This window comes from Tenrec ecaudatus, chromosome 14, assembly GCF_050624435.1.
Source record: "Tenrec ecaudatus isolate mTenEca1 chromosome 14, mTenEca1.hap1, whole genome shotgun sequence".
Classification (NCBI taxonomy): Eukaryota; Metazoa; Chordata; class Mammalia; order Afrosoricida; family Tenrecidae; genus Tenrec; species Tenrec ecaudatus.
Window position 1 is genome coordinate 33,064,989 of NC_134543.1, and position 24,199 is coordinate 33,089,187.

Here is a 24,199-nt window from a genome sequence, read left to right on the forward strand (position 1 = left end):
ACAACTTGTAGAAGTCCCCGCCCTGCCATTTGGGTTTGTATTATCGGTATTGCCTTCAGCCCATGGTTTGTGCAGAACTATTTTCTTCAGTCAGTTCTATGGGCTCTTTGATTAAGAAATCTGTGACTGGACTGGATGAACCCAACAGGCTGCGAGCAGAAAAGCAATGCGGGTCCCTCTGCTGGCTCCACATGGGACACATGGCACCCGTCACCGAGCCCAAGCAAAGGGGCACCATTGTCAACGTTCTTACAATAGCTTACCAAGCAAGAGATCTTGTAGCGTTTTCTTTCTGCACGCCAACAGATGTGCCTGTACTGGAGAAACCAGCACTGGGCTTCTTACACTGCCGCTGCTCCCAGGCTGCCTTGTCCTCCATCCCTCTGACCATATCCCTTGGCAGAGCTGGGATTTCAGAAGTGCCGTTACTCCAAAGAGCAAGCCCAAAATTGCCTTCCTATTTCGGTTACATTAATCTATGTTCTATCCAAAAGCAGTCCCCCAGTTCCAGGGGGTTATGCCCCTAAAGAGATATATTTCAATCTAAACCTAATATCTTTGAATGGGATCTTGTCTGAAAGCAGGGTTTTAATTTTGTTGTGCTTAATTTTGTACAGGACTTGTCGGCTCATGTGTTGCTGTGCGCTGGAAGCTCTGTCGCTGGTATTTCAAATACCTGTAGGGCCTCACAAACGTGAACAGGGACCAGCAGCGCTACCGGACTAAAAACAGATTACAAAGAAGGGACAGGTTGTCCACTGCTGCGTAATTACCCACTGAAAACCTCATGGATAGCACGCAAACACTGTGACACATGGGGACTTAATGAGCAGCAGCAGAACGCTGTCCGAGAATGCCCGAAGAGGAGCCCCTGAGGTCAGACGGCCCTCCCAGGATGCCTGAGGCGCAGCTCTCTGCTCAGAGTGGAGTCCCGCATAATGATGTGGACAGGGAAAGCCCGCAGGGGTGTTAAGTGTTCAGTCCAGTGCTTTGTTTGCTGATGGCCCATAAAGAGCCCCATTCAAAATGAGAAGGACCAGTTGCAAACATCAATTGGCATTTGGAATGTATAAAGTATGAACCTAGGAAAACTGACCATGCTTAAAAATGAAATGGAATAAAGATCAATATCTTGGACATGTGAGCTGGAGGGGATGCGTATTGGCCATTTTGAATCCTACGGTTTACTCGGCCAGGAATGATGGATTCAAGAAGGAACAGGGCTGCGTTCATCATCCCAAAGAAGCACCTTGAAGTGCACTGCTGTCGGTGACAGGACGATACCTGTCCCTGCACACACAGAGGTCAAGTCAATGCAGTGCTCTTCAAATCCATGTACCCCCCACCAAGGCTGGTGAGGATAAGCTGAAAGCTATAACAACACCTTCGTCTGAAACTGATCAGGCATGCCATCAAGACGCACTGCTATTTATTGTCAGTGGCTTCCAAATTCCTCGGCATACATGACTGAACGCTTCCAATGTTGTAATAAGCCTTTTTATTACCCAGGAGGGAAAAATTACTTCATGTTCGAGGGGGCTTCTAAAAGTTCGTGTAAATATATTATTTTTCAAATGCCATTTATCCACAAACTTTTTAGAGCTTCTGTGTAAATATTAAACTAAATAAAGGCCCTTTAGTTCATGTATTTGACTATAGATAATAGGGATCATAAAGCTTAAAAGTGATGTTTATTGTTTTCATTCATGTTTTCTCCCAGTAAGTGATTCTATGAAGCACCAGTCGCCTCCACAGAAACCACTGTCAAAGGTGTCTTCCCTCGTTTGCATTTCTCCATGATGAGAAGCGTGCTGTGAAGTGCCACGCGGCAGGCCTCGACCCACGGTGACCCCACAGCAGGAAGCACTGCCTCCCCGTCCTGGGCGCCCTCACCACTGTTCTTAGGCTCGAGCCCGTTGCTGCAGCCACTGTGACAACACTCCATCTCCTACATTCCTCGTAATTTCAATGCTCTCCTCCAGCACCTGATGCACAGGCATTAATTCTTCAGTATTCCTTATTCAACTTCCACCTGCATCTGTGGCCACTGACAGCGCCACGGCTGGGAGCAAGCACGCCTTAGTCCTCAAGGTAGCATCTCTGCTTTTCAACACTCTGGACAGAGAGGTCTTGTGCAGTAGATTTACCCACTGCGGTGTATCTTTTGATCCCGAACAATGCTTTCAAGAGCACTGACTGTGGATCCATGCAAGATGATATCCTGGACAGAACAGCTTCAATCTGCTCTCCATTGATCATGATTGGTCCCAGTTGTGGAGATTTGGGTTTTCTTTACATTAAGTTGTAAGCCATACTGAGGCTACAATCCTGGGTCTCCATTAGCAAGTGCCTCAAGTCCTCCTCACAAATATAAAATTATCTGATTAAAGTAGAAATGTCGAGCACCAAGTATAAGATACACAGTCAAATATCCATAATCCTACTATCTAGAGATTAAATCTTATTAAAATCATGGTGTGATTTTAAAAACTGTTATCAGACCATATAAAATGTTTGTATCTTTTCTAATTTAATAGTTTACTGTACAAATTTATCTATACTGCTAAATGTTCTTCAAACATCACGTTTAATAATTCTCTCACTGTCCACTATACGTTGAACCCACAATTTAACCATTCTTAGCACTCTTTAGTGTGTAAGAGAGACTCAATTCGTATGGTACAAATCCCTGGACATAAACTTCCTGAATGTTTAAAAAAGTATTTCCACAGTATGGGATCCTATACGCTAGGACATTAAAGAAATTTATTGTTCTTGGTACATATTATAAAATTGCTTCTCATATCAACCTTACCAAAGCAATAGGAAGGCAATTGGTTCAAAACTTGAAAAAGGTAGTTAAGACAGAGAACAACAAATACTGACACATACAGGAGGGCTTTCAAAAAGTTCCCGGGAAAATTCTAGTATCTTCCAATTTCATTTTTCCAGGAACTTTGGAAGCTCCTTGTATATCTTAGGCATTTAAATTCAAAATTAACACAATACTGATTCATCTACCCATTTTCTGGTGATCTTTCTAAAAAGATCAATCTCCACACTAATTGTTAAGAGATTCTTTGTTGCACAAACCAAACTCCAAAAAGCATCACACACAACTTCCAAGTTCCCTTTTTCATTTGACTGGCGTAGGAACCAAACCACCCTCAATACACAGAGCTAGCTTCCTCTTTTTCGGTGCTCTGCTCCGTCATCAAGCATGATGTCCTTTTCCAAGGATTGGTCTCTCCTGACAACAAGTCCAAGTTACGTGAGATGAGGTCTCACCACCCTTGCTTCCAAGAAGCATTGTGGTTGTACTTCTTCAAGACAGACCTGTTTGTTCTTCTGGCAGTCCGTGGTACTTTCAGGTACAGTTTAGAGGAATACAATTCAATCAGTAACATAGGCTTTCCAAATCACTTCCTTGTTTTTGTAGGAAAATAATTCTGGGATTTAATGTGTGTACAAAATTTTAATTACAGAAGTACAATCCAAGAAATACTGACAAAAATGGGCTCTCTTAAAAATAAAACCAACTCAGGATCAACATTCAAGTTAAACCAAGGGCACAGAGGGCCCGGGTCCACGGCCGGCCGTATGAGTGCCCGTGACCGAGAATGAGGGACGTGGAGGTCAGGGTAGACCGGGTTCTCAACCCCAAGCACCTTTCAAGTACTGAGTCTGTTTTAAGGACCCTATAGAACAGCGGATATCAACCTGTGGGTCACGACCCCTTTGGGGGAGTCAGAGGACCCTTTCACAGGGTTGCCCAATTCACAACAGTAGCAAAATGACAGTTAGGAAGTAGCAACGAAGATAATTGTATGGCTAGGGGGTCACCACCCCATGAGGAACTGTGTGAAGGGTCTCGGCAGTAGGAAGGTGGAGCACCACTGCTCTAGCACAAAGCAGACTGTCCCCGTAGGGGTCCAAGACTGTAACTCTACTCTAACTCTTCTTTGTGCCGTTAAAAGGCATTTAGTCACCCTTAATAAGAGTACTTCAAGCCAAGCCCCTTGTCACTGACTGGATTCCTACTGGTGTGGGATCCACTGGATGGAGGAGAGCTGCCTTCACGGGGTTTCCCAGATGTTAAACCTTCGTGGAAGCCAACGGCCACACCTTTCTCCCGCAGCACAGCTGGTGGGTTTGAGCTGCAAGCCACGTGTGCCACCATCGCTCCTTAGTCACCGTGGGCATGGCAACAAGTCCTCTCTGAACTGCCTCTGGCCTCTCACAGGGGGCCCAGGCTTGGCTTCAACACCCCTCTCCCTGCAATCCCTTGTCAGGTGGTCTCAGCCAGGCCAACAGTTGCAAACATCAGCCTAAGGCTCTCAACTTTAAAGCTCGAAAAAAGCTCTCTCCCCAGCAGGCTGTCGTCACCACTGCCTCAGTCACACAGCCACTGAGGCCAAAAAGTAAGTCGTCTTTGTCTTTTTCCATCCAGTTGTCTCCCTGTCGGCCACCGGGCCCAGCCAGCCACTGCCCTTGAATTTGGCGGTCTACCACTTCCCCAGCAGAGTCACCAGGGCACCTTCCAGACCTGCTGCCACTGAGTCAATTCCCATAGGGCAGAGCAGAGGCTGCCCACTCTGGAGTTTCTGAGTCCAGAAACCTCTAAGGGAGCGGAGAGCCTCATCGTTCTCCCTGCTGCTGACTGTGCAACCCACTGCACGAGAAGGGGCCCCTTGTCTGTGTGTCTGTCTGTGTCTCTGTCTCTCTCTCTCTCACACACACACACCCTTCTCATGTGTTCCGTCTACTCCCTTTAAAATGCAAGCACTGGGCGGGCAGGGGCCTTGACTTAGTCACAGCAGTGAACCAAGCCCCAAACTAAATGGCACACAGGCGGCCCCCAACGGGAACTGCTGGGTGCAAAGAGTTCCGAAAAACGACAGGCTCCTCTGAGAAGCTTTCCACGTACAACTGGAAGACCAGTGAAAACCTGTCTCATCCTCTTTGAAATAAGCAATCTGGACTCTTGGGAAAAGCCAGCAGACCATTACCTAACAGCTTCATTTGACAGATGTGGCCGGGACCAGAGAGTTTCCATAAACTACCTCGTACTGGTCAGTCGCTCAATACCGAGCCAGGACCCGAAGGCAGCGTTCTTCATGTGAACCTCGACACAAGGGTCCCAGCTCATTCCTTGTGTTACGGCCTCCCCTCCTGCAATGCCCCAGGAAGCCCGGTTCCAGAGTTACGCGCTGCATCTCTCTGCGGGACGTTGTTTCTTCCACGTGGGCCAGCTGGGAGGCTGCGGCCCCGCCACAGGCGGTAGTGGACTAACAGCCACACTGCGCGCTTGCAAAATCCCAGAGTCGCAGATGCGCGGTGTGGCTGCTGATGGTGGTGGTCAACCCTTCCCGGCCAGAATCAACGTGTGCTTTTCCAGTCCAGGGAGAGGAGAACAGACGGTGCCTGTGATCTGGTAATTACCGTCCAGTTCATGTTCACTGTTCAGAGAGTCTTCATAAAGTAAAACCACCTCAAAGCTCCACCCAGAAAGCTCCCCAAGGTAAACCTCCCACAGGGGTGAAGAAATGTCACCTCACAGACTTTATCACGTCCCTCCTCCAATCAGAATAGTAAGATGTTTACAAATCTCTCTGATCTCTCCACTAGGCTTCCTTGACACTGCATCAGGGCCTCCCCTCCTCCCATCCGGACTGCAGCCATCGGCACAGGGTCAGCCTGGCCAACGCAGTCAGCTTGAGCCAGGCGTCCCCTCAGCTCCACCCCAGCTCCCCTGAACTCCACCTGAGCAACCCCTTCCAGTGCTTCACTCCAAGTTCTGCCTAGCATGCTGTACCAGAAACAACGAAGAAGCCCCTTCCAGTGAACAAACCATCTCTGCCAGTATCTTCATAAGCGACTCCCCAGGTAGTCCACTAGGCTCCACGTTTCTCGCAGACTCGCTGCTCCCAGAAAGCTTACGCCCTCAGAAACTCAGGGGCAGTTCTACCAGGCCCTCTGGGTCGCCAGCGTCAGGATCAAACCGATGGCAAGGGATTTGTTCCCAAGATGAAATATACCGTTTATACATCTGCATCTCTTCTGCTTTCACATCTACATGACTGAAGATCACGTGTTCTTTTGTACCTGCCTCCAGCTGAGCACTATGTAAACATGGTTCAAGCTTTTCAGGAGGGACCACACCTTTTGTTTCTTCCCTACACGTCAGAGAGCCCAGAACAATGTCATCACCAACGTTGCCTGATAAATATCCCTGGCCAGGAAGGAAATCATATTTTAAAAGAACCAAACTGATTACAAGATAAGACCTGTTGACCTGTTTCACCTTTTATAGCCTTGCTTATCCATCCTTAGGTGCCAGGAATGATTTTAAGCACTTTATTTGTAGGAGTTTATAGAATTCTCACAGCAAGCGCTGTAGAGTGCAAACTATTATCCTGACGGTTCCCATTTTACAGAGGAGGAAATTAAAGCAGAGAAGCACAACTCTGGAACTAAACCCGCTGTCATCAAGCTGATTCCAACTCGCAGACCCTCGGACGCAGGGCATGCCTGTCTCATGTGCACGTGCACATTGGACACTGAGTGAGGAGGACCGAAGAAGAACCGATGCATTTGGACGGTGGTGCAGACAGAGTATCGACAGGACCACAGACGGCCAAACGAACCAGCAGATCCGTCTTGGACAAAGTACAGCCAGAGCACTGACTGGCCAGACCCCGTCTCATGTACTTTGGACATGTTGTTATCAGGAGACACGAGCCGCTGGACAAGGATATCGGGCTTGGCAAAGGGGCTACAGCAAGGGGCTCACAGGGACAGCTGTCAGGGTGGCACAGGACCAGGCAGGGCGGGGTCTCTTGTGCATCGGGTCGCGTGAGTCCTAACAGACTTGGTGGCACCTAACAAAACCAGCTTTTTTTTCATTCCATTTCAACTTTACTGGTGTTTTTTCATTTCGTTTTTGTTTTTATTTAATATTTGCCTTCATATCTTACTCATTCAAATATATCCCTTCTCTTCCCATACAAGAACAACAACTCTTACCAAGGGCTCCAGTAGAAAGAAAATGTTTTGAAAATGACGATGCCAACAATGTACAAATGTGCTTGACACAGTTGATGGATGTATGGATGTATTGTGGCAACAGATGTACGAGCCCCCAACAAAATGATTTTAAAAACAAACCATTTTACAGGAGTAGAAAGCCTCATCGTTCTCTCATGGAGTGGCTGGGGGTCACACTGCCGACCTTGCAGTTAGCAGCCCAATATGCCCAAGGTCAAAGAGCTGGTAAGGATAGAGGCAAAACTTGAAGCCAGGGAAACTGGTTGTAGAGTTAAGCACTACACCTCCATGCATAACTCTGTGTGGTATACCTGGTCGATAAGTTATGTCTGCAATCACATACTTTTTGTGGGGAAATGTGATCTGATGCAAACGTAATCATTTCCTTTAAAATTGTTCACTGGGGGAAATGTACACACCAGGAAGTTCCCCCGTTTTGACCATGCTCCAGCATACCGTGCAGAGACACTGATGACATGCGACACCATTCCCAAGATCCCCGTCCACAAGCTTATAACCACCTGAAACACGCAGTTACTTTTTAAAATAATACCAACATTTGAGCATAGTTCTAAATAATGCATTCCGATCTAGGCTCAGCATGCTGTGAGACTAGGCAGTGCATCTGCTCTTGGCACTAAACTCAACAAAACAAGCTATTTTACAATTACACAATACGAACGGCAGTGCCATCCTCTGATCTAATAAAACCGTGGATGATTAATGCTTCTTCGGAGACAAATTTCTTCCTAAACTTATTAATGTACAAATATCCAAGTAAACAGTGCTAGGTTTACATAATCTGATAACTCTGAAAAACCAAGAGTTCTTCACTGATAAATATTAGCGCCCACTTGAGCACTGCAACCCCCAACAGTGCATTTGTAAAAACCCACACACATACCATGTTGGCTCAAAGCATCGCCTATCGACAACCAACAGTAATTAATGCCAACGTAAATCTGCTCGCTGAAATGGGAATGAAGGGAACTGCTAATTTCACATGGCAATTAAAGGTGTTGCTCCAAGCAGTCACGGCAATTTTTTTCTATGGAAATGTTCGAAAACCTGTGTGTTAAGAGACAAAGCCATGTTGCCCTTCAATCATTGAATACTAGACGTATTAACTGATTTGTAGCTCAAAATCACCAACGTGGCATGACTGATTTCAATTAATAGAGGAGGGTACAAAAGGGAAAACTGCTATCAAAACATATTGAAAGGACAAGATGCCTAAGGCCATTCCACTTCAGTTGCTTCTTGGCAAACATACTCATTCCCGAAAACCAGCTGGAAGCATCCATTGTAATCCCTCATGATCAGCACCAGCAGTCAACATGGAGCACTGAATTTCATTTATGATGCTAGTAAAAGCTCCACTTTAAACCAGAATTTTAGGTCAAAAACCAAATTTGACATCCCCTGCTAAGCGGCTACAATGAGAGCACAGTGCCTTGTGTCTGTTGTTTTCAGCCCCGTTCTATTAACACTGCTGTTTTTCCCTGCAAATAGAGAGCAGTCTGGGACCTGCCCTACTTTCTTTGCGAGTTATCAACAAAAGTTAATGTTTCCTAAGTGAGAGCTCCACTTTGAGAGCGTACTCTGCGCCTGGCCAGTTGTCCCTGCTATTTAAAACACAGACGGGGCACAGTGTGCCAAGGACAGCACTGCCTCTGAGGGGGCATTCGCACGGCCCCTTGCCCCCCGAGTCTCACAGTTATCACTGGGTTTGTTCATGTGATCGGGCAAAAAACAGGGACAGCCATTCGCCCCACGAGTTAAAAATGAGTTCAAGCCTCCATTCTGCAGGAAATCCTTTGAGAGTAACCCTGGCTTCTTTCTGTCCTGCTCCTCCCTGACTCTCTCGAGCAGGACGGACTCACATCCAGTCCATTTCAACCCCTCCACTCGCCTCTGAAAGTGCACAATGCACATCAAGAAGTGACTGGGTGGTAACTTCAACTGAAGCACCTGAGATGAGAAGCCACATGTTCAGACTTCCTGAAGAAGTGCGTTTCCCCCACTAATCACGCTCACATTCCTGAACCTGCTCCTTTCACGTGGGGTAGTTTGGGGAAATACAACGCTTGCAGCAGGTAACACCCAAAATACATACCATTGACTGTTGCTTCAAATGTCCTTTCACCTGAGGCTGGGAGTGGTGTTATTACAGCAGTCAAGGGACAGATCCAAGATGCTAGAAATAAGGAAGAACTCCGATGGAACTGAAAATGTACAGTTATTTTGCGACCCACAATACATCTAACCAGAAGACTTGTTTAGGCTAGGGTAACGTGTCTAGCTGAATCCATTTGATCCTTTCCATTCAACTTCTTATTGCAACATGTAAGTCTCCTGACTTATCAGGCAAATCTTACCAGGTCAGCTTCACAGAATATCTGACCAGAAACCCAGCACCTCTACTTGATAAAGCCTTTTACTACAGTCTTGTTCTGCAGTGCGTACCGCTGGCTGTTACGGAAATGAACCCAGTTACTAGAAGAGTGTTCCCTAGTACTGACAATAGCTTTATTCCAAACAGGGAGGCATGTCTCAAGAATACTTTGACCCAAGCACTAGACAGATATGAACTAACCTATGTCTTCCTCGTGTTCCTCCTTCAATGGGTTCCAAAATTCTAAACCAATCCACTGCTACACATAATGTCGAGAACCAATCGCAGATTCTCAGACTGCCAAAGTGGAGGCGGAGCTCTGGGTGTTTTTGACTGGGTGTCAATCAGACAGCAAGTGAAGAAAAACGACTGAAGATGGATCACAGGCCATGAAGCTACGCAAGGAACTGTAAGAAAATGCTGTCAGGACCCCGGGGAAGGGACGAGATTCTAAAGACACGGAGAGCAATAACTCTCACATCACACTGATGATGTCTGTTCATCAAATGCCATTGCTTAAAAAAACACTAAGAAAAGAGGCAAGCTACACACTGGAAGAAAATCGTTGCAAACCAAAGATAAAAAAGAAAGCCCGATATCCAGAATATATAAAGAACTCCCACGCTCAGTAGTAAACTGTTCACGGCACTTGTTTAGAAGGGCCCAGTTTGTAGAGGACAGGAGAATACGGAAGAGAAATGCTGGCAATTCCTCTCCTGTCAACGAGCCAGGTTTGGTAGCTGGAGGAGAACAGACAGCCTTGCAGACGAGAGGGGACGGCAGGAATGGAAAATCAGACTGAGGCCGGGAGAATGTGAACTATTTCCTAAAATGTACACAAAGCTGGTAAGCCTCCTTTTAAAAGAAACTGGGGTTAAAGATGGTCCTTTTGATGCCCTACTAATTTGGTTTCCAAAAGTTTCTAGTTAAATTTAATGTTGGAAGCAATGATTCTCATTTACATTTATCCAATTCTCTAAATCAAGAAAAATGCTAAGAATTTTGTGCTTGGGAAAATGTGCTTTACTTATAAAACTGGATTTGTATCATCACACATGGTACACCATCTCTGTTTTAGCTAAAATTAAACTTTATATAATACAAACAATAATAAACACAAAAGTGACCATAACAAAGAATTTGTAAAATTGCAGAGAGTAGCCAATAACTATTAAAGTTTCCCAGTCATAATTCTCAAGCTGTGATTTCATATAATTATGCATTTAGTTCTGTCTAGACATGTTATTCAGTTGGATTCATAAAGCATACCACCCACTCCACAAGTATTGGCAGGCCAGTATATAATAAACAGGGATCCACTGCAGTATTACAGAACTTGAGAGTGACAAGGTTATGTTTTTAGCATATACTTGTGGATGTTAACTATCACAGTAAGAATTTTGTTATTTATAAAAAGCTTTGAGATGGTTACAGTTTATTGTGCCAACCTGGCCGATAAACACATGTGGAATTAATGGAAGGGTGGAGAGATGAATGGCTCCGTGAGCCTCGCCTTTCTAGTTCTCGGGTCTCTTGCTCTCTGGTGGTCAGACCAGGGTGCAGCTGCCTTAGCCAGTTCCCTGTTTCCCCTTGCCAGGCTCACTTCCTGCAAGACATGCCTGAGGAGACCCCTGCCAGCACTGAGATGCTTACACGCTCACTGATTAGGCTTTCCTCCTGCAGTTGGCATCATGGTGAGTGTTTTGTGAGATGGAGGAGGACTTTGTAGTTTGGTGGCAGACATATGGGCTAATGTTGGACTTATGGGCTTGGGCAGCACTGGGTTGGGATGCTTTCTTAATGCACACTTGCCCTTTACATAAAATTCTCTCTTATATACATATGTGAATTTGTTTGTCTAGTCTACCCAGACTAACACACACACACACACACACACACACACGATGATCGTCAGTTAACGCGTGCCTTTACTTTCTCAAGGGATTTGTGATCCTTGCTCGTTGATCATAAGCGTGCAAGGGCTGCCTTTCACAGTCCATGTTCTATGCCCTTGCAGGCACACGGCACATCAGAGTGGGGTTATGAACAGCCACCAAAAGCATGCTGTTTAAGCCAACTCAGAGAACAGCTGTGTGACTTCACGGAGTCGCCCTTGCCGAGGGTGGCAGCCCACAGAGAGCCCATGCGCACAGGCTGGAACGGCTGCACAGGTTTCCAAGGTCGTGACCTTCCGGGCAGTCTGCTGAGGCACTGCTGCCTGAGTGGAAGCTGTCAGGCTTCTAACGAATACCCAAGCGACGAATTCCTAGTGCCACCCAGGGACATTTAGTCCAGCATGAGGATGCCCGTCAGGGCTTCACAGAATTACTGGGAACGCTGAACAAAATGACTGTTGCCCCGTCATTAGCAATGCAGTAGGCACAAATTACAGACCCGACGCGCGTGACGGCTACTACCGCCATTATAATTACACGGAAAAGCTCTCCAGAAGGAATTGGAAAGTACCGAAGGGCCACAACTTAGGAGAAACAAACATAGTCACAAAAGAATACCAATTTCTGTCTCATGGTCATAACACTGTAAATGTGTGCACGCGCGCGCACGCGTGTGTGTGTGTGTGTGTGTGTGCGTGTGTCCCACTCCCACCCCGCCAATTTTAAACCGGTAACGGGTGCAGGGAGAGCAAGGCACTCTTCTCTTTCCTGCGTCCCGATATTTAAAAGGAAGAGGGAAGACAACGAGAAATCATTTGGAATCAATCACTCACACAATGAAACCACAGTACCCATGCCATCACAGGCAGACAAAACTACAAAACTAAATATGGCTTCTCTTACCTGTAAGCCAGCGGGTTTCAATTACACTACAGGGATGTTTCTGGAAGGAGCTGCAGCTATCCAGTCAGGAACCTGTGTGCATGATAAAAATAGCTCATTCAGTTCTGTCTGCACATTCATTCACAAATGATTCAGCCGGTTCCTACCCAGTGCCAGTCCTATCAAATAATGAGGGCAACCCCACAGGGAGAAGGACACCCAGGAAGGTGTGACATGTGACACAAGATGGTTTGTCTCACACAGCACATGCTTCCGAAGCTCTGGAGTAAAGGGAATGATAGCAAGAGTAGCTGGAGCAACGTAAGGGGCAGGAAAGGACCCGTCTCAGGTGTGCTTGGTCTGACTTTCATCCTGAAAGCTATGGCTTCACAACGCACACCATTGTGTTGATGCAATTTTTCCCCAAAAGGGTGAGCTGATACAATGGATTTTTTTAAGGGAGGGTGGGGGTACCTAGCCTTATAAAATACAACTTGGTTTGCTGATAAAGCAGAGAAACCAAATTATTCTAACAACATTTGTGTGTAGCATCAGTATTTTACAAACACAAGCTATTAAGGTCTTCTCACTTTGTACTGCCTCATCTGACAGTGCAGTATGCTACTTCACCATCAGGGCCACTCTGAGATGATCCTTATATCAGCCTAAGGCAGGTTAAGATTGCTTGTCAATAAGTTCTAAAACTACCTTTAATAACTCATTTGCTACAATTGCGTGCTCAAAAAACACTTACTCAGGGAAGATGTGGAGCTTACTGAAAATAGAAACCAGCGACTGTGAGCTGGTCACTCACTACCCCAAGTCTCAAGAGTCCCCCTACTTCCAAAACTCACATTCCATCACAGCTCTGACCGCAGACGGCAGGGAGTCAATACCGCATATAAAGTTACATCTGACATAGTGTGATCTGCTCTTTTTGAAAAAGGCCATAGGAATCTTCCTATTAACTCTTGGGTCATCCCTATTTCAGAAACAATACACATAATACACAGACTTCTTCGAGAGAGTCAGACAGAGACAGAGACAGAGAACAGCCAGGCTGAGGGGATTTCATGAAAAGTAAGCCATCACTTCTTCAGGGTGATGAAAAAATACAAGGGCACTGGGAGTCACAAAAGTGCCTGCATTTTATTTTTAGGCCAACTAAATGGCCCTGTAAGGTTTTAAACTAAAGCCAAGATCTGACTTAAGACTGTAAAATCTCATCCCTGTTGCTTCATTCTTAGATAACGATCACAGGGCAGCAACAGATGCTGAATACGGCACTAACACTCAACCGGGCAGCAGCGTGGGAGGCCAGGGAGAGCCGTGGACACAGCGAATCGGGACAATGACCTGAAGACAATCGAGAGCAGGTTCTGGGGGTGTAGCCAACAGGACCTGCTGACAGACAAAACGGGGATGAGGGGGGAGGAAAAATCAGGTGCTGGGCTTTTTAGCTTGATCCAACTGATTGTATGACAGTGCTATTCACTGAGATTAAGGTATGAGAAAAACGGAGATGGAGACAGACATGGTGTGTGTGCTCAGGTAGGCCTGAATGCCTGCACTGTCAGGGCAGAGCATGAAATGAAAATAAGGTATCTTTTCAAACCCATTAACTTTGAGCTTCTAGAATCTCAAGGGAACCCAAGAATAGCTATCCAGTAGAAATGGGCGCGGGAGAGATCTGATGTATCAGGCCGAGGAGTGGGGGGATGAGGTGCCAACAAAGAGGAGAGCACAGGATTTAAAGGCCAGGTAGACGACACCAAGGTGGCAAGAGGTGAAGACACTGGAAAGCCAGGAGGGCCAGGGTAGTGGAAGGCACAGACTACTGGGACCACGGCTGCTGCTTAAGGACGCAGGGACTTCTGGGTGAGGGAGCTCGTCCTTAGATCGTATCCACACTCGAAAGACTCACTGCCCGCTCAATTCCGACTCACAGCGACAAGAGCAGAGCTGCCCTGTGGCTTTCTGAGACTGACTGTCACAGGAAGATGAAGCCTCCTCATCTTTCACCCGCTAAACAGCTGATGGTTCGCAGCCCACCAAGTCCAGCATGTAACCACTACACCACCAGGCTCTCAATTATGTGATGGGTGCTGACTTTCTGAGTTATGAAAGACAAGCTCAGTAGTGCCTCTGCCTGCAGCCATACACCAATGTCAAGTGCACATCCTTCAAGGGCAGAGGGAAGACATTTCTAGATAAGCTTTAGAACAGCAGTTCTCAAGCTGGGGGTCGAACGACCCTTTCACAGGGGCCACCTGATTTATAACAGTAGCCAAATGACAGTTATGCAGTGGCAATGGTTACGGGGCCACCTCAACATGAGGAACTATGTGAGAGGGCCGCAGCCTTAGGAAGGTTGAGAAGCACTGCTCTAGAGGATTAGAAGACTCTGTTATTCTTCATTCCCATGGCACTTAAAGGGCACCTCCCTCCTGCCAGTTTCCCCTTCTATCTTGTATTAAGGTTGTCTCCCCAGAGACCTCAGATCTGCTGAGACACTTTGATGGGCAGGCCTGTGTCCAACTCCTCTAGGACTTGACACTGTAAAGCTGCAGGGCTCAAAGCGCACATTGATGAATGCCTACTTCTTTAAAGACTTAAGGTGGACCCTGAATATCTCTAATACTGATGCTGGTTTCTATTTAGTGAGATACTAAGTGGTAAGCATGCTTGAAACTTTTACATAGCAAGTAAAAATATTGATAACAGCTCCCTTCACACAATTCCTTAATTGTCTTTCATCTTTCATCTGGGATTCAACATCTACTCTCTCATGTTGATATATCACTGGTGGCCCCCGGACCATCTACAGCATAGTCAAAGCTCAAACCTAACCAACCTCACTGCCATCTAGGGAATTCCTAGAGCAGGGCAGACTGTCTCCGAGTTTCTGGGATGGTAATTCTTCAAGGGAGTAGAAAGGATCATCTTTCCCCTTGCAGCAGCAGGGGTTTCGAACCATTGACCTTACAGTTACCCCACTATGCTACCGGGGGCCCTCACAACAAGGGCAAAGAGTTGCAAGTTTGAGTCCAAAGTTCCAAATATTGTACATTTTCCATCCGTATCACCGTAACATCAAAGTTGGGGAATTCCCACCTTCTGTCCATACTAATTATGCAACCTCAACTAACCTCTGTAAAGCTTCAATTTCCTCATATGTCAGTTGGCCTATGACAAAGTGACACTGAGGTTCATAAAAACATGCCACACCTGGACACATTGGTCTTGTGCATTATCTATTTCAAGACGGCAAAATGAAGTTCTTTCTTGAAATCTTCCTGATCTAAAACCTATAATTTGATAATTCAGAATCCCTTATATTTTTGTTTCATGATAAAAGAAAATGTAGTATTAACATCTAGGAACAGAACTCCACAATTAAAATCCTCCATCAAAGAAGTCTACAGATTAGCTACTGGACTTAATTCTGAAATGCTCTTGCTATCTTCATTCAACTTAAATAAAATTTGTACTTTTCTGGTGTAGATGAAGTGCGATTATTTTTCTTTCTTTTCAATCAAAGGTAATGCTGAATAAGACAGGAGATGACTCATTCTTGGCATATGGTCTAAAGAAAATCACTGCACCACAGTCCAAAATGGCTTGTCCTTTTGGATTTATTAAGCTGCATTACTGAACCATATTTTAAATGATCACAATCTAAAATATGTAATCTCAAACATTTCCACAATTCAAACACTCACTAAATGTAGACTAGAGTCCCACGTTAAACGGGATCATTAAGGAGCAAGAGTTAGGCACATGACAAGTTGGACACACTAGTATGCCGTCATGATCACGCCGCAGTGAACATCAAGGAACGGGCCTAGCCATATGGCCCCATCTCTCTTTCCTTAAGGCAGATTCCTGTAAACAGACCCCTGGGTCAGAATACACACTTAATGCCAAAAATGAAATTTAGAAAATGTCCCATCTACAATATTTCAGAAATCTTGGTATTCATTAAATAGATGAACATTTAATACTTAGCTATTAAGAATGCTACCAGCAATAACTCATTTCTCTGAGATTTTTTTCCTTTATTACTAGGTTTATCTTCTTTTAAGGATTATAGAGCTTTTTTGTAAATAGATATGGAAGCTGAGAAAACATACTATTTAGCTACAAATCGATACCTTGATTTAAAAAAACAACTTAATCTATGGTATCAGAAGGGTAGATAATGCAAAAGTGTTTTTTAATAAAAACAGAATTAGAACCTTGATTTTCAGGTGCCTTGCTTCAGTGTAATCTCTTACTAATGGGTTCATTTAAGCAGGAGCTTAGGGCAGTGAGTCTGGACTGGGTCAGCAAGTCCGAGGAATCCTACAATCCAAACAGCAGCAGGCTCCCTGCTTCCCTGAGGCTCCAACCACTGCGCAGGGCGCTCCCGGCCTGAGGGAGCCAGAAACCCGCCGACTCAAGGATGTGACCTACTGTCTTAATTCTCTAGTTTCACTTCAAAAGAGAAACAATAAAGAGAGCAAGCAGATATATCTACAGCTAACTGGATTTGGTGAAATTAACTGAATTGCAAGCACAGCCTAGTAAGATTTTTGTTGTTGGAATTGTCTCTGAACAAATTCAGGAGAAAAAGAACCTCCTAAAGTAAAAATAGGATCAGTTTTCCCAGACTTCCCAGATAGGCATGTCAACTTCGCTCCACGATTCCCAGAAGTGTACGGCTGTCCGTGTGTGCTGTCAGTCCTCACCTCCGCTTGTTGGCGAAGGCGGCGCAGTGGCAGTGTGGAATAAGCAGTGGGCTGCTACCACAAAACTGGCAGTACAAACCGCGCGGGACGAAGCGGGGGGGCTGTCTGCTGGGTAGAGATTTACAAAGAGCATTTCTACGCACTTCTACAGGGTCACTGTGATTCATAAGGGGCTCCATGGCAGTGGGTACGCATTCAGGAAGCTGGGCGGTGTGGGGTGTATCTGAAGTCACAGCCTTACAAGAAGATGTGACTCAAGTCATGGCCTTCTTACTGGTCACACGTTTTATCTTACAAAAGACAGAGAGAGGGAAGAGGGAGGGGAGGGGAGGGGAGGGGAGGGGAGGGGAGGGGAGGGGAGGGGAGGAAGTTAGGAAGGAAGGAAGTCCACTGAATGTGGAATCCCTGCACTGAGAACCTCGAGGCCCAGGGAATGATGCTCAACCACAGGAAGACCTACAAGAGTTGAAAGGGAATAAAGGTCTCCCCCAGAGCTGGCACCCTTAATTCATATGTCTAGCTTATTTAAATGGTGAGAAAATAGGTTTCTGCAAACTCACATTATACTTTATGTTCATGTCTGAGATTCCTTTCAGTACAATACTTAGATCAAAGCTACTGGAAGGTAAAAGTTTCCAACACGCCCAAGCCTCTGGCACTATTTTAACCTCCAGTGAGTACAGCAAGACCACCCACACCAAACGACAACTCTTCTGTCCAGTAAAATTTCCTGAGTAGTTGTCATCCCACTTTATCTACTCAAGGTATTAATTAATTGGCAGTGAGTTTTCAAATGGGATTTGTCAAGATGAGAAGAGGTAAAGGTAAAAAGTTTTAGAACTGAAGTGGGGGTTGAGCAAGATAAAGTCATTCAGAATGCTCTGGCCTTTCCACTTTGCATTGTGAATTAAGTGGGAGTTGACATCTCAGGTCATCATTAAGTATTCAACAATTTAAACAACTTACCAAACCTCACAATAGCCCGTCCTGTCCCCTGCACCCACCCACCCTGAATTCCCTTTCTAGATGATCATCCTAATCAAGTAGTTGTGTAAAAATTCATGCTCAAAAATATTTCAATCAATTCATTAAGACCTAATTATATTAACATGACTAAACAAATCAACACGTGGCATGATACAAAAATCATTTAAATAAGATGGAAAGTATGCAGGATCCAAAATCCACACCCAATATGATCCTAATTTTGATTTAGGAAACAAATACTTGTATAAAGGAGGGAAGGTAAGGACAAGAAAATAGAATAAGATATTAACCATTAAAAACATAAAGGAGGTTTTACTTTCTTATCCCTTTCTAGGTTTTTAATTCCCTAAAATTAGGGTTAGTATTAGTCAGGGGAAAGTACAGTAGACACTCAAGTGTAAGCCAACAATCAGCCGAGGCACCTAATTTTACCACAAAAACTGCATAAAAATGTGCTGGAAAACTCGGCTTATACACAAGTATATATGGTAATAGTGTTTTTTAAAACCCCAAAGACATATAAAAAGCAAAATGGAATAATCAAATTTGCTGATTTTCACTGCCAGTTCTCCTCCCTTACATCGCTCAGTGGTTTTGCTGGGTATAGCACCTGGAATGCGATCATGGGGGCCCTTCAAAGCCTTCATGAACAATTCCTTATCTTTTCATTCCACTTTTCTACCAGCTTCCTGAAGCCCCCCTCATCTTTTGTGACATTAATGCAGGTGAGAAATTACCATATACACTCAAATATAAGCCGTTCTGAGTATAAGCTGAGATACCTAATTATTATCTGGGAAAACAGAAAACTGATTGACTCGAGTATAAGCCTAGAGTGGAAAATGCAGAAGCTATTGGTGAGTTTCAATAATCAAAACAAATTAAAATAAAACTACTAAAAATTGAGACATCAGTGGGGTAATATAGTTAAATATTTATTTTAAATAAAAAACATAAAAGGACAAGTCATTTAACAGTAGTAAACCAGCACAGTAAGTGGAAAATAGGTTCAATAAAAACAATAAGGTATCAACAATGATACCCTAACAGTACTATTCCCTGAGCTCAATCAGCAACCAAGCTAAAATGTAGAGTTAAAATCCTTCAAAACTGGATTCCTCATCATCATCCGTATCCTAATGCAGAGCTTCAGCTGGTGTGAGGTCATCATAGACGCTGTCCTCACTGAGATCGCCGTCATCACCATCACTGCTGTCATTTTCATACAGAGCACAGTCTTCACTGCCATCCATAGCATTGCTAATACTACATTTCTGGAAGGCACATCACACCATGTCTTCTGGAATGTCTTCCCATGCATCTCGAACCCACTTTGCTATTAACTCTATGTCAGGTTTCATGAGATTTCCTCTTTTGTTAGTCGGGCTTGACCAGATGACATCCATTCATGCCACATCCTTCTCACACAGTCTTTAAAAAGCTTAAATACACGTCATAGGATGGCTCTGATTGGTTAGACGTAAGTAAACAAACATTCAAAGCCCTTCAGTGTCTGTGGGGCTTTGAATGAACAGCAGAGAAACCGTGAGTTAACGGGCGCTTGTCCTGTTACCTGGGGGCGGGAGGGAGAGATAGGGAGGTGGAGGAGCGCAAGCGAGATGTTACACTGCACTGGGGTACCACTGACCCGTGTATAAGCCAAACCCAAGTTTTCCAGCACATTTTTTGTGCTGAAAAACTCGGCATATACACGAGTATCTATGGTATTGGTGATTAAACCGTTATAATCAACAAGTGTTGGAGAATTTTAAGCTAATCAAGAATATTTTATGTTTAAAATAGGGCATGATTATGTTAAACAATATTAACATGAAATACATAGGTACTGTCACCCTATAATACATGTGCATTTAACTAGTTAACCACCAGCGCACCCAATCCCAAAAGAGATTATCCAAGAACCCCCCCACCCCCTCTACCCTCACAGCTAACTTCAGACAGATCTGCCAGACTAACATCAGACTTTGGAGTGATTTTTTTTCCTCTTTAAGTTTCCAAGCAAGAAACCATGGCCAGTGTTGTCGGGAAGCCGGATTAATTTTTAGGTCTGGCTGATAACTTATCTCAAGACAAGAGACAGGGTAAAGCTACTTATCTCCTTTAATGTATCAGGAGTCACTCAGCAACAAATACTTTCTCCAAAGGGGGGGGGGGGCGGTAAAGTAAGAGGCGTAACTTGATTCTAATTCTGGACCGCGATTAAAGACCTCAGGCAAGTGAGAATACGAATCAGGAAAGTTGCGGTTCTCACGATTTTCTGAAGAGAAGTTATTACTTCCTTCCCTCCTTCACCCCATCAGAATCACAAGCCAGAAGCTATCACACAGACTTTATGTTTGTGAACTGAGTTTTCTTTTTACTCTCAAGGTAAAAACGTTATTGATGAAACAGTGGCAGCAGTATATGGCTGTCTTCCACAGGATCCAAGTTTCACTTCCTAAAAGGAAGGCAAGCAGAACTATTTTATAATCAACCTTGGCATCTGCTAGTGTCCATTGATTTCTAACTTTGGGTAGCACCTCATCTTGGGGTGGAAGTGAACCCCCATGTTTGGGGAGTTACTCTTATAGGAACAGGGAGAGGCCATACCAGGCCTTAGAGATAGAGACCACATCATCGCCCTAAAGCTTTGACTATCATTTATGAGTGCCTTGTATAACACAAAAACATCATTCAACAGCACCCGGGTAAAGGCAGAGTCCAGCTTTGCTTTCTCAGTGCAAACAGGAGGGTGAGCTGCACTCTCCTCGGGGCCTCCACCCCAAGATGGTGCAGACACTCAAGAGAGGCCACCCTGCGTCTCAGGGTCGCCTGCAGCACATGCACCATTTGCAAAAACATAACTCAGTCTCACGGCCCAGGATGAGCGAGAAAACCCCACCTGGGAGGCTCTGGAAAGGGAGCACGTTCTGGCGGATCAGGAAAGTCTGGGCGGCGGTTGTAGCTTGTCTTTTGAGGTTGCTCGGATTTCAAATCGCTCCCTGGTTAAAATTACAGAATGGCCTAACTTGTACTTTTGCCGAATGAATGCTAAGTGGATTGAGGAGTTCTTACTGGTCTCACTGAAGTAGAGAAGTCGTTCTGTGTCCACAGTCAACGAACGGGGAAGGGCCATGGCTCCAAAAGGCTCGGGACACTGAAGAGGATTCAGTCGGCATTGCTTTCAGAACACAAATTGACGGGTTCTGACCCTAAAACCGGAAGAAACTGGGGCGGCTTTCTACTCCTGTGATGAGTTGCAGACGTGGGAGTTCAAAGGGGCGGTTGGTTCTACCCTGTCCTACAGGGTCCCTGTGGCTGCAGTGGGGCTTTCTTGGCCCTCGTGTGAAGGAGCCCTGGGAACAGGGATAAATCACTCAGCTGCTACACAAAGGTTGGTGGTTTGAGCCCAGGAGCCGCTCGTGGGAGTACAGGGTGGCCACCTGGTTCCTTAGAGCTACAGCCTGGGAACTCTATGGAGCAGTGTACTCTGTCCTACAGTCATGACGAGTCAGACGCGTCAGCAGTGGGTTGGTTTTGTTGTGTGTTAAGTTTACACGAAAACGAGAGTCTAGTTCAGAATATCTGAACACTTAAAAAAAAAAGTCTCTGCCCTTCCAAATGTTTTGTCCTGATTTAATTACTTTAATATGACTGGCTCACTGGAGCAGAAACTGAATACCGAAGGAAAATAAAGTGTGTCCGAGACTGTCTGGGTCTCATGTATTATTTGCCTTTTATGGGCCCCAAAATTCAAGTATGTAACTCTAGGCCCCTTTCCTCCCTCCTAACACAGCACTCTGGGAGGGATTTCTATGCAACTGTTTTTCCAAACAAGAGGAAAAAACTGCTTTTTCATACAGGAGTATAAAGTCAGTGGGTCCCCAGTGGGAGAGTGTGGCGCCTCTTTGATGGAACGTGTCCCTAGTGAATATATGTCTATAATATATGTCCGTGTATAAGTATATACTAGAGGTAATATTTTAAGTTCAATTTGGCCTTGGGAATCTTAATTGTACATGGTAAAAATTAGCCTACGTAACTTGTTGAGCATAGCAAGCTCCTGTCATCTACAAAACATTAACTTAGTAATGGCACACGGTATCAAGGAAGGACTGCAATTAAATATATTTGCTGATTTTCCACGAGTTCTGTTGTGTCAGTCACCTTGCAAATTTTCGCCTTGGACGAGTGAAAATCAAATTCTTCATACACTCAACTCGAAAGCACATCAGAAGAATTTAATTATATTTGGCCAGTTTTCAAAAAGTATGTATTGATACTCTGAACAAATACTTTGCTTATCAAAACTTGTAACAGCTCAAGAATACCACTAAGATCTTATGTGTAATGCATCAGTCACTTCCTCTATACTAGACAGTGACCTGACAAAATTCCACAATAGAACTATAAACTGCTAAATACTTTCAGTCAGAATAACTCTGTGAAATAGCTTACAGTCTAAAAACTGGATTTCAGGACTTTGTGAATTCAAAAGCCATGTAAGCAAAAAATTTAGCTTCCAACCCACTACCACTCTGTAATACAGTTCCTCATAGTGCGGTGACACCCGCCCCCCAAACCATAAAATTATTTTTGTTGCTACTTCATCACTGTCATTTTGCTGTGATGAATTGGGTGACCCCTGTGAAAGGGTCATTCGACCCCCAAAGGGGTCGGGACCCCCAGGTTGTGAAGCGCTGTTCTAAAGGTTACTGCAATAAGCACCTCCATGTGCAATACTATACTGTTACATTTTCCTACAAAGAAAATGCTAAGGATAAAAACCTCACAGAAAGGCAGGCTCTATTAAAATGATCACATCTTTACCATTTCCTCATGTTTTGCCATCGCTTTTTTCCCCCCAATTCACGCATGAATAAAGGGGTTCCTGGTGGGCCGTGTAGCATGTCTTTTATGGGACTCTCCATTTGCTTCAACTTCGGCTTTATTAAATTTCAAAAATACTATTTTTTTCACATTTAATTACTAGAATTAAACACACATGCAAAAAGAATTGCAAGAGGCTGGGGCTGGGGGAGGACTGCTTCACTCCAACTCCATACTTCGGGAAACCTTTTAGCACAGGAGCTGGGCTTCGGGCTTTGAATCAAGTAAATGAGGCCGTGTCTCTAGGACAGTGACCCTTTCTGAAGGAGGAGAAAAGGAGGGCCATTATCTCTGCCAGCCACGTGTTCTCTAATTTTTTAAGTGGCTCACAAAATTTTATACTTTTACTTTTGTTCGATCCAGTTACTGCATCTAAAAGTAATGTAAAGTTTTATTGACATTTGAAGAACTCTACTAAAAAATGGTTCTCAAGTCTCCATCCCTAACCGAATCCTACAGAACCCCTAAAAAGGCATCTTAGTTAAAAATGGAACCAGTTTTTCCATCAACAACAGGGTATCTTTGTCACAGGAACAAATACCCCCCCCCAATTCATTCAGGGTCCCCTCAATAAGCTTCTATTCAGCCCTTATTGTGCCCCAGGCACTAACAATACTCAGCCACAGAAAGGGAATGGTGAGCAGACACCTACCTGATCAAAGGGCCTCTTCACCATCACCTCTAATCACAACCAAAACTCATGCTTCACAATGAATACAGGAGCCCTCAAGGCTGGTGATGCATGAAGCTGGTCATTGGAAGGTCAGGAATTCTCCTCAGTATGGAGTCAGGATCAAGTCGACTGCAGTGAGCCCACCGGGAGCTTGAGTTTTAAATAAATCTCCTTACATTAATGAATGGACAATTTTCATTAAAGACGACAAAAGTTCGATATTCTCCAGAGTATGGCAGCTATATTTTATATGTAATGGGAGGGCGGCGGCGGGGGGGGGGGGAGGGGAGGCTGCTAGCTGATGTCAAGGAGTTCAAGAAGGAAAAGAAAGTTTTGAAACTGATCATGGCACCAACTGAACACTGCTTGATGTGACGGAATTATGGAATGATATCTGTATTGACTCCCAATAAAATGGTTTTAAATAAAAGAGAATAAACACAAGGGAGTAGGAAAAAGCAGGCTAAAGGCTCAACCAGAGCTCTTAGGGAATTTCTGGGCAATAATACAAGAGCAGAGGCCACCAAGAAGTCTAGCCAAGCAAGGCCACACAAGATCCCACCTAAATATTCTGTCCAATGCTAAGTCCATGGGAAAGACTTCCAATGCAACACACTGGAATTGAAACAGAGCCACAAATAACTTCTCTCTGGTGTGGGTGCGGGTGGTGCAGGAAAGTAAACAGAAAACCACTAGTCAA

The 24,199-nt window shown here is 44.7% G+C and overlaps 1 protein-coding gene across 24 annotated transcripts in view; it reads right to left on the bottom strand.

Annotated features, from left to right (window-relative positions):
- SIPA1L1 (signal induced proliferation associated 1 like 1) overlaps positions 1 to 24,199 on the bottom strand; it is a 335,625-nt gene that overhangs the window by 222,288 nt on the left and 89,138 nt on the right. For 18 of the 24 annotated variants that reach the window (XM_075531736.1, XM_075531745.1, XM_075531727.1 and 15 more), the window contains one exon: positions 12,241 to 12,312. The exons of 3 other annotated variants lie outside the window; for them this stretch is intronic. The gene's annotated coding sequence lies outside the window, so the exon portion shown is untranslated. Of the gene's footprint in view, positions 1 to 9,163; positions 9,245 to 12,240; positions 12,313 to 24,199 lie in introns of all 24 variants that reach the window. 3 more of the 24 variants (XM_075531744.1, XM_075531739.1, XM_075531735.1) reach the window with 1 other exon arrangement.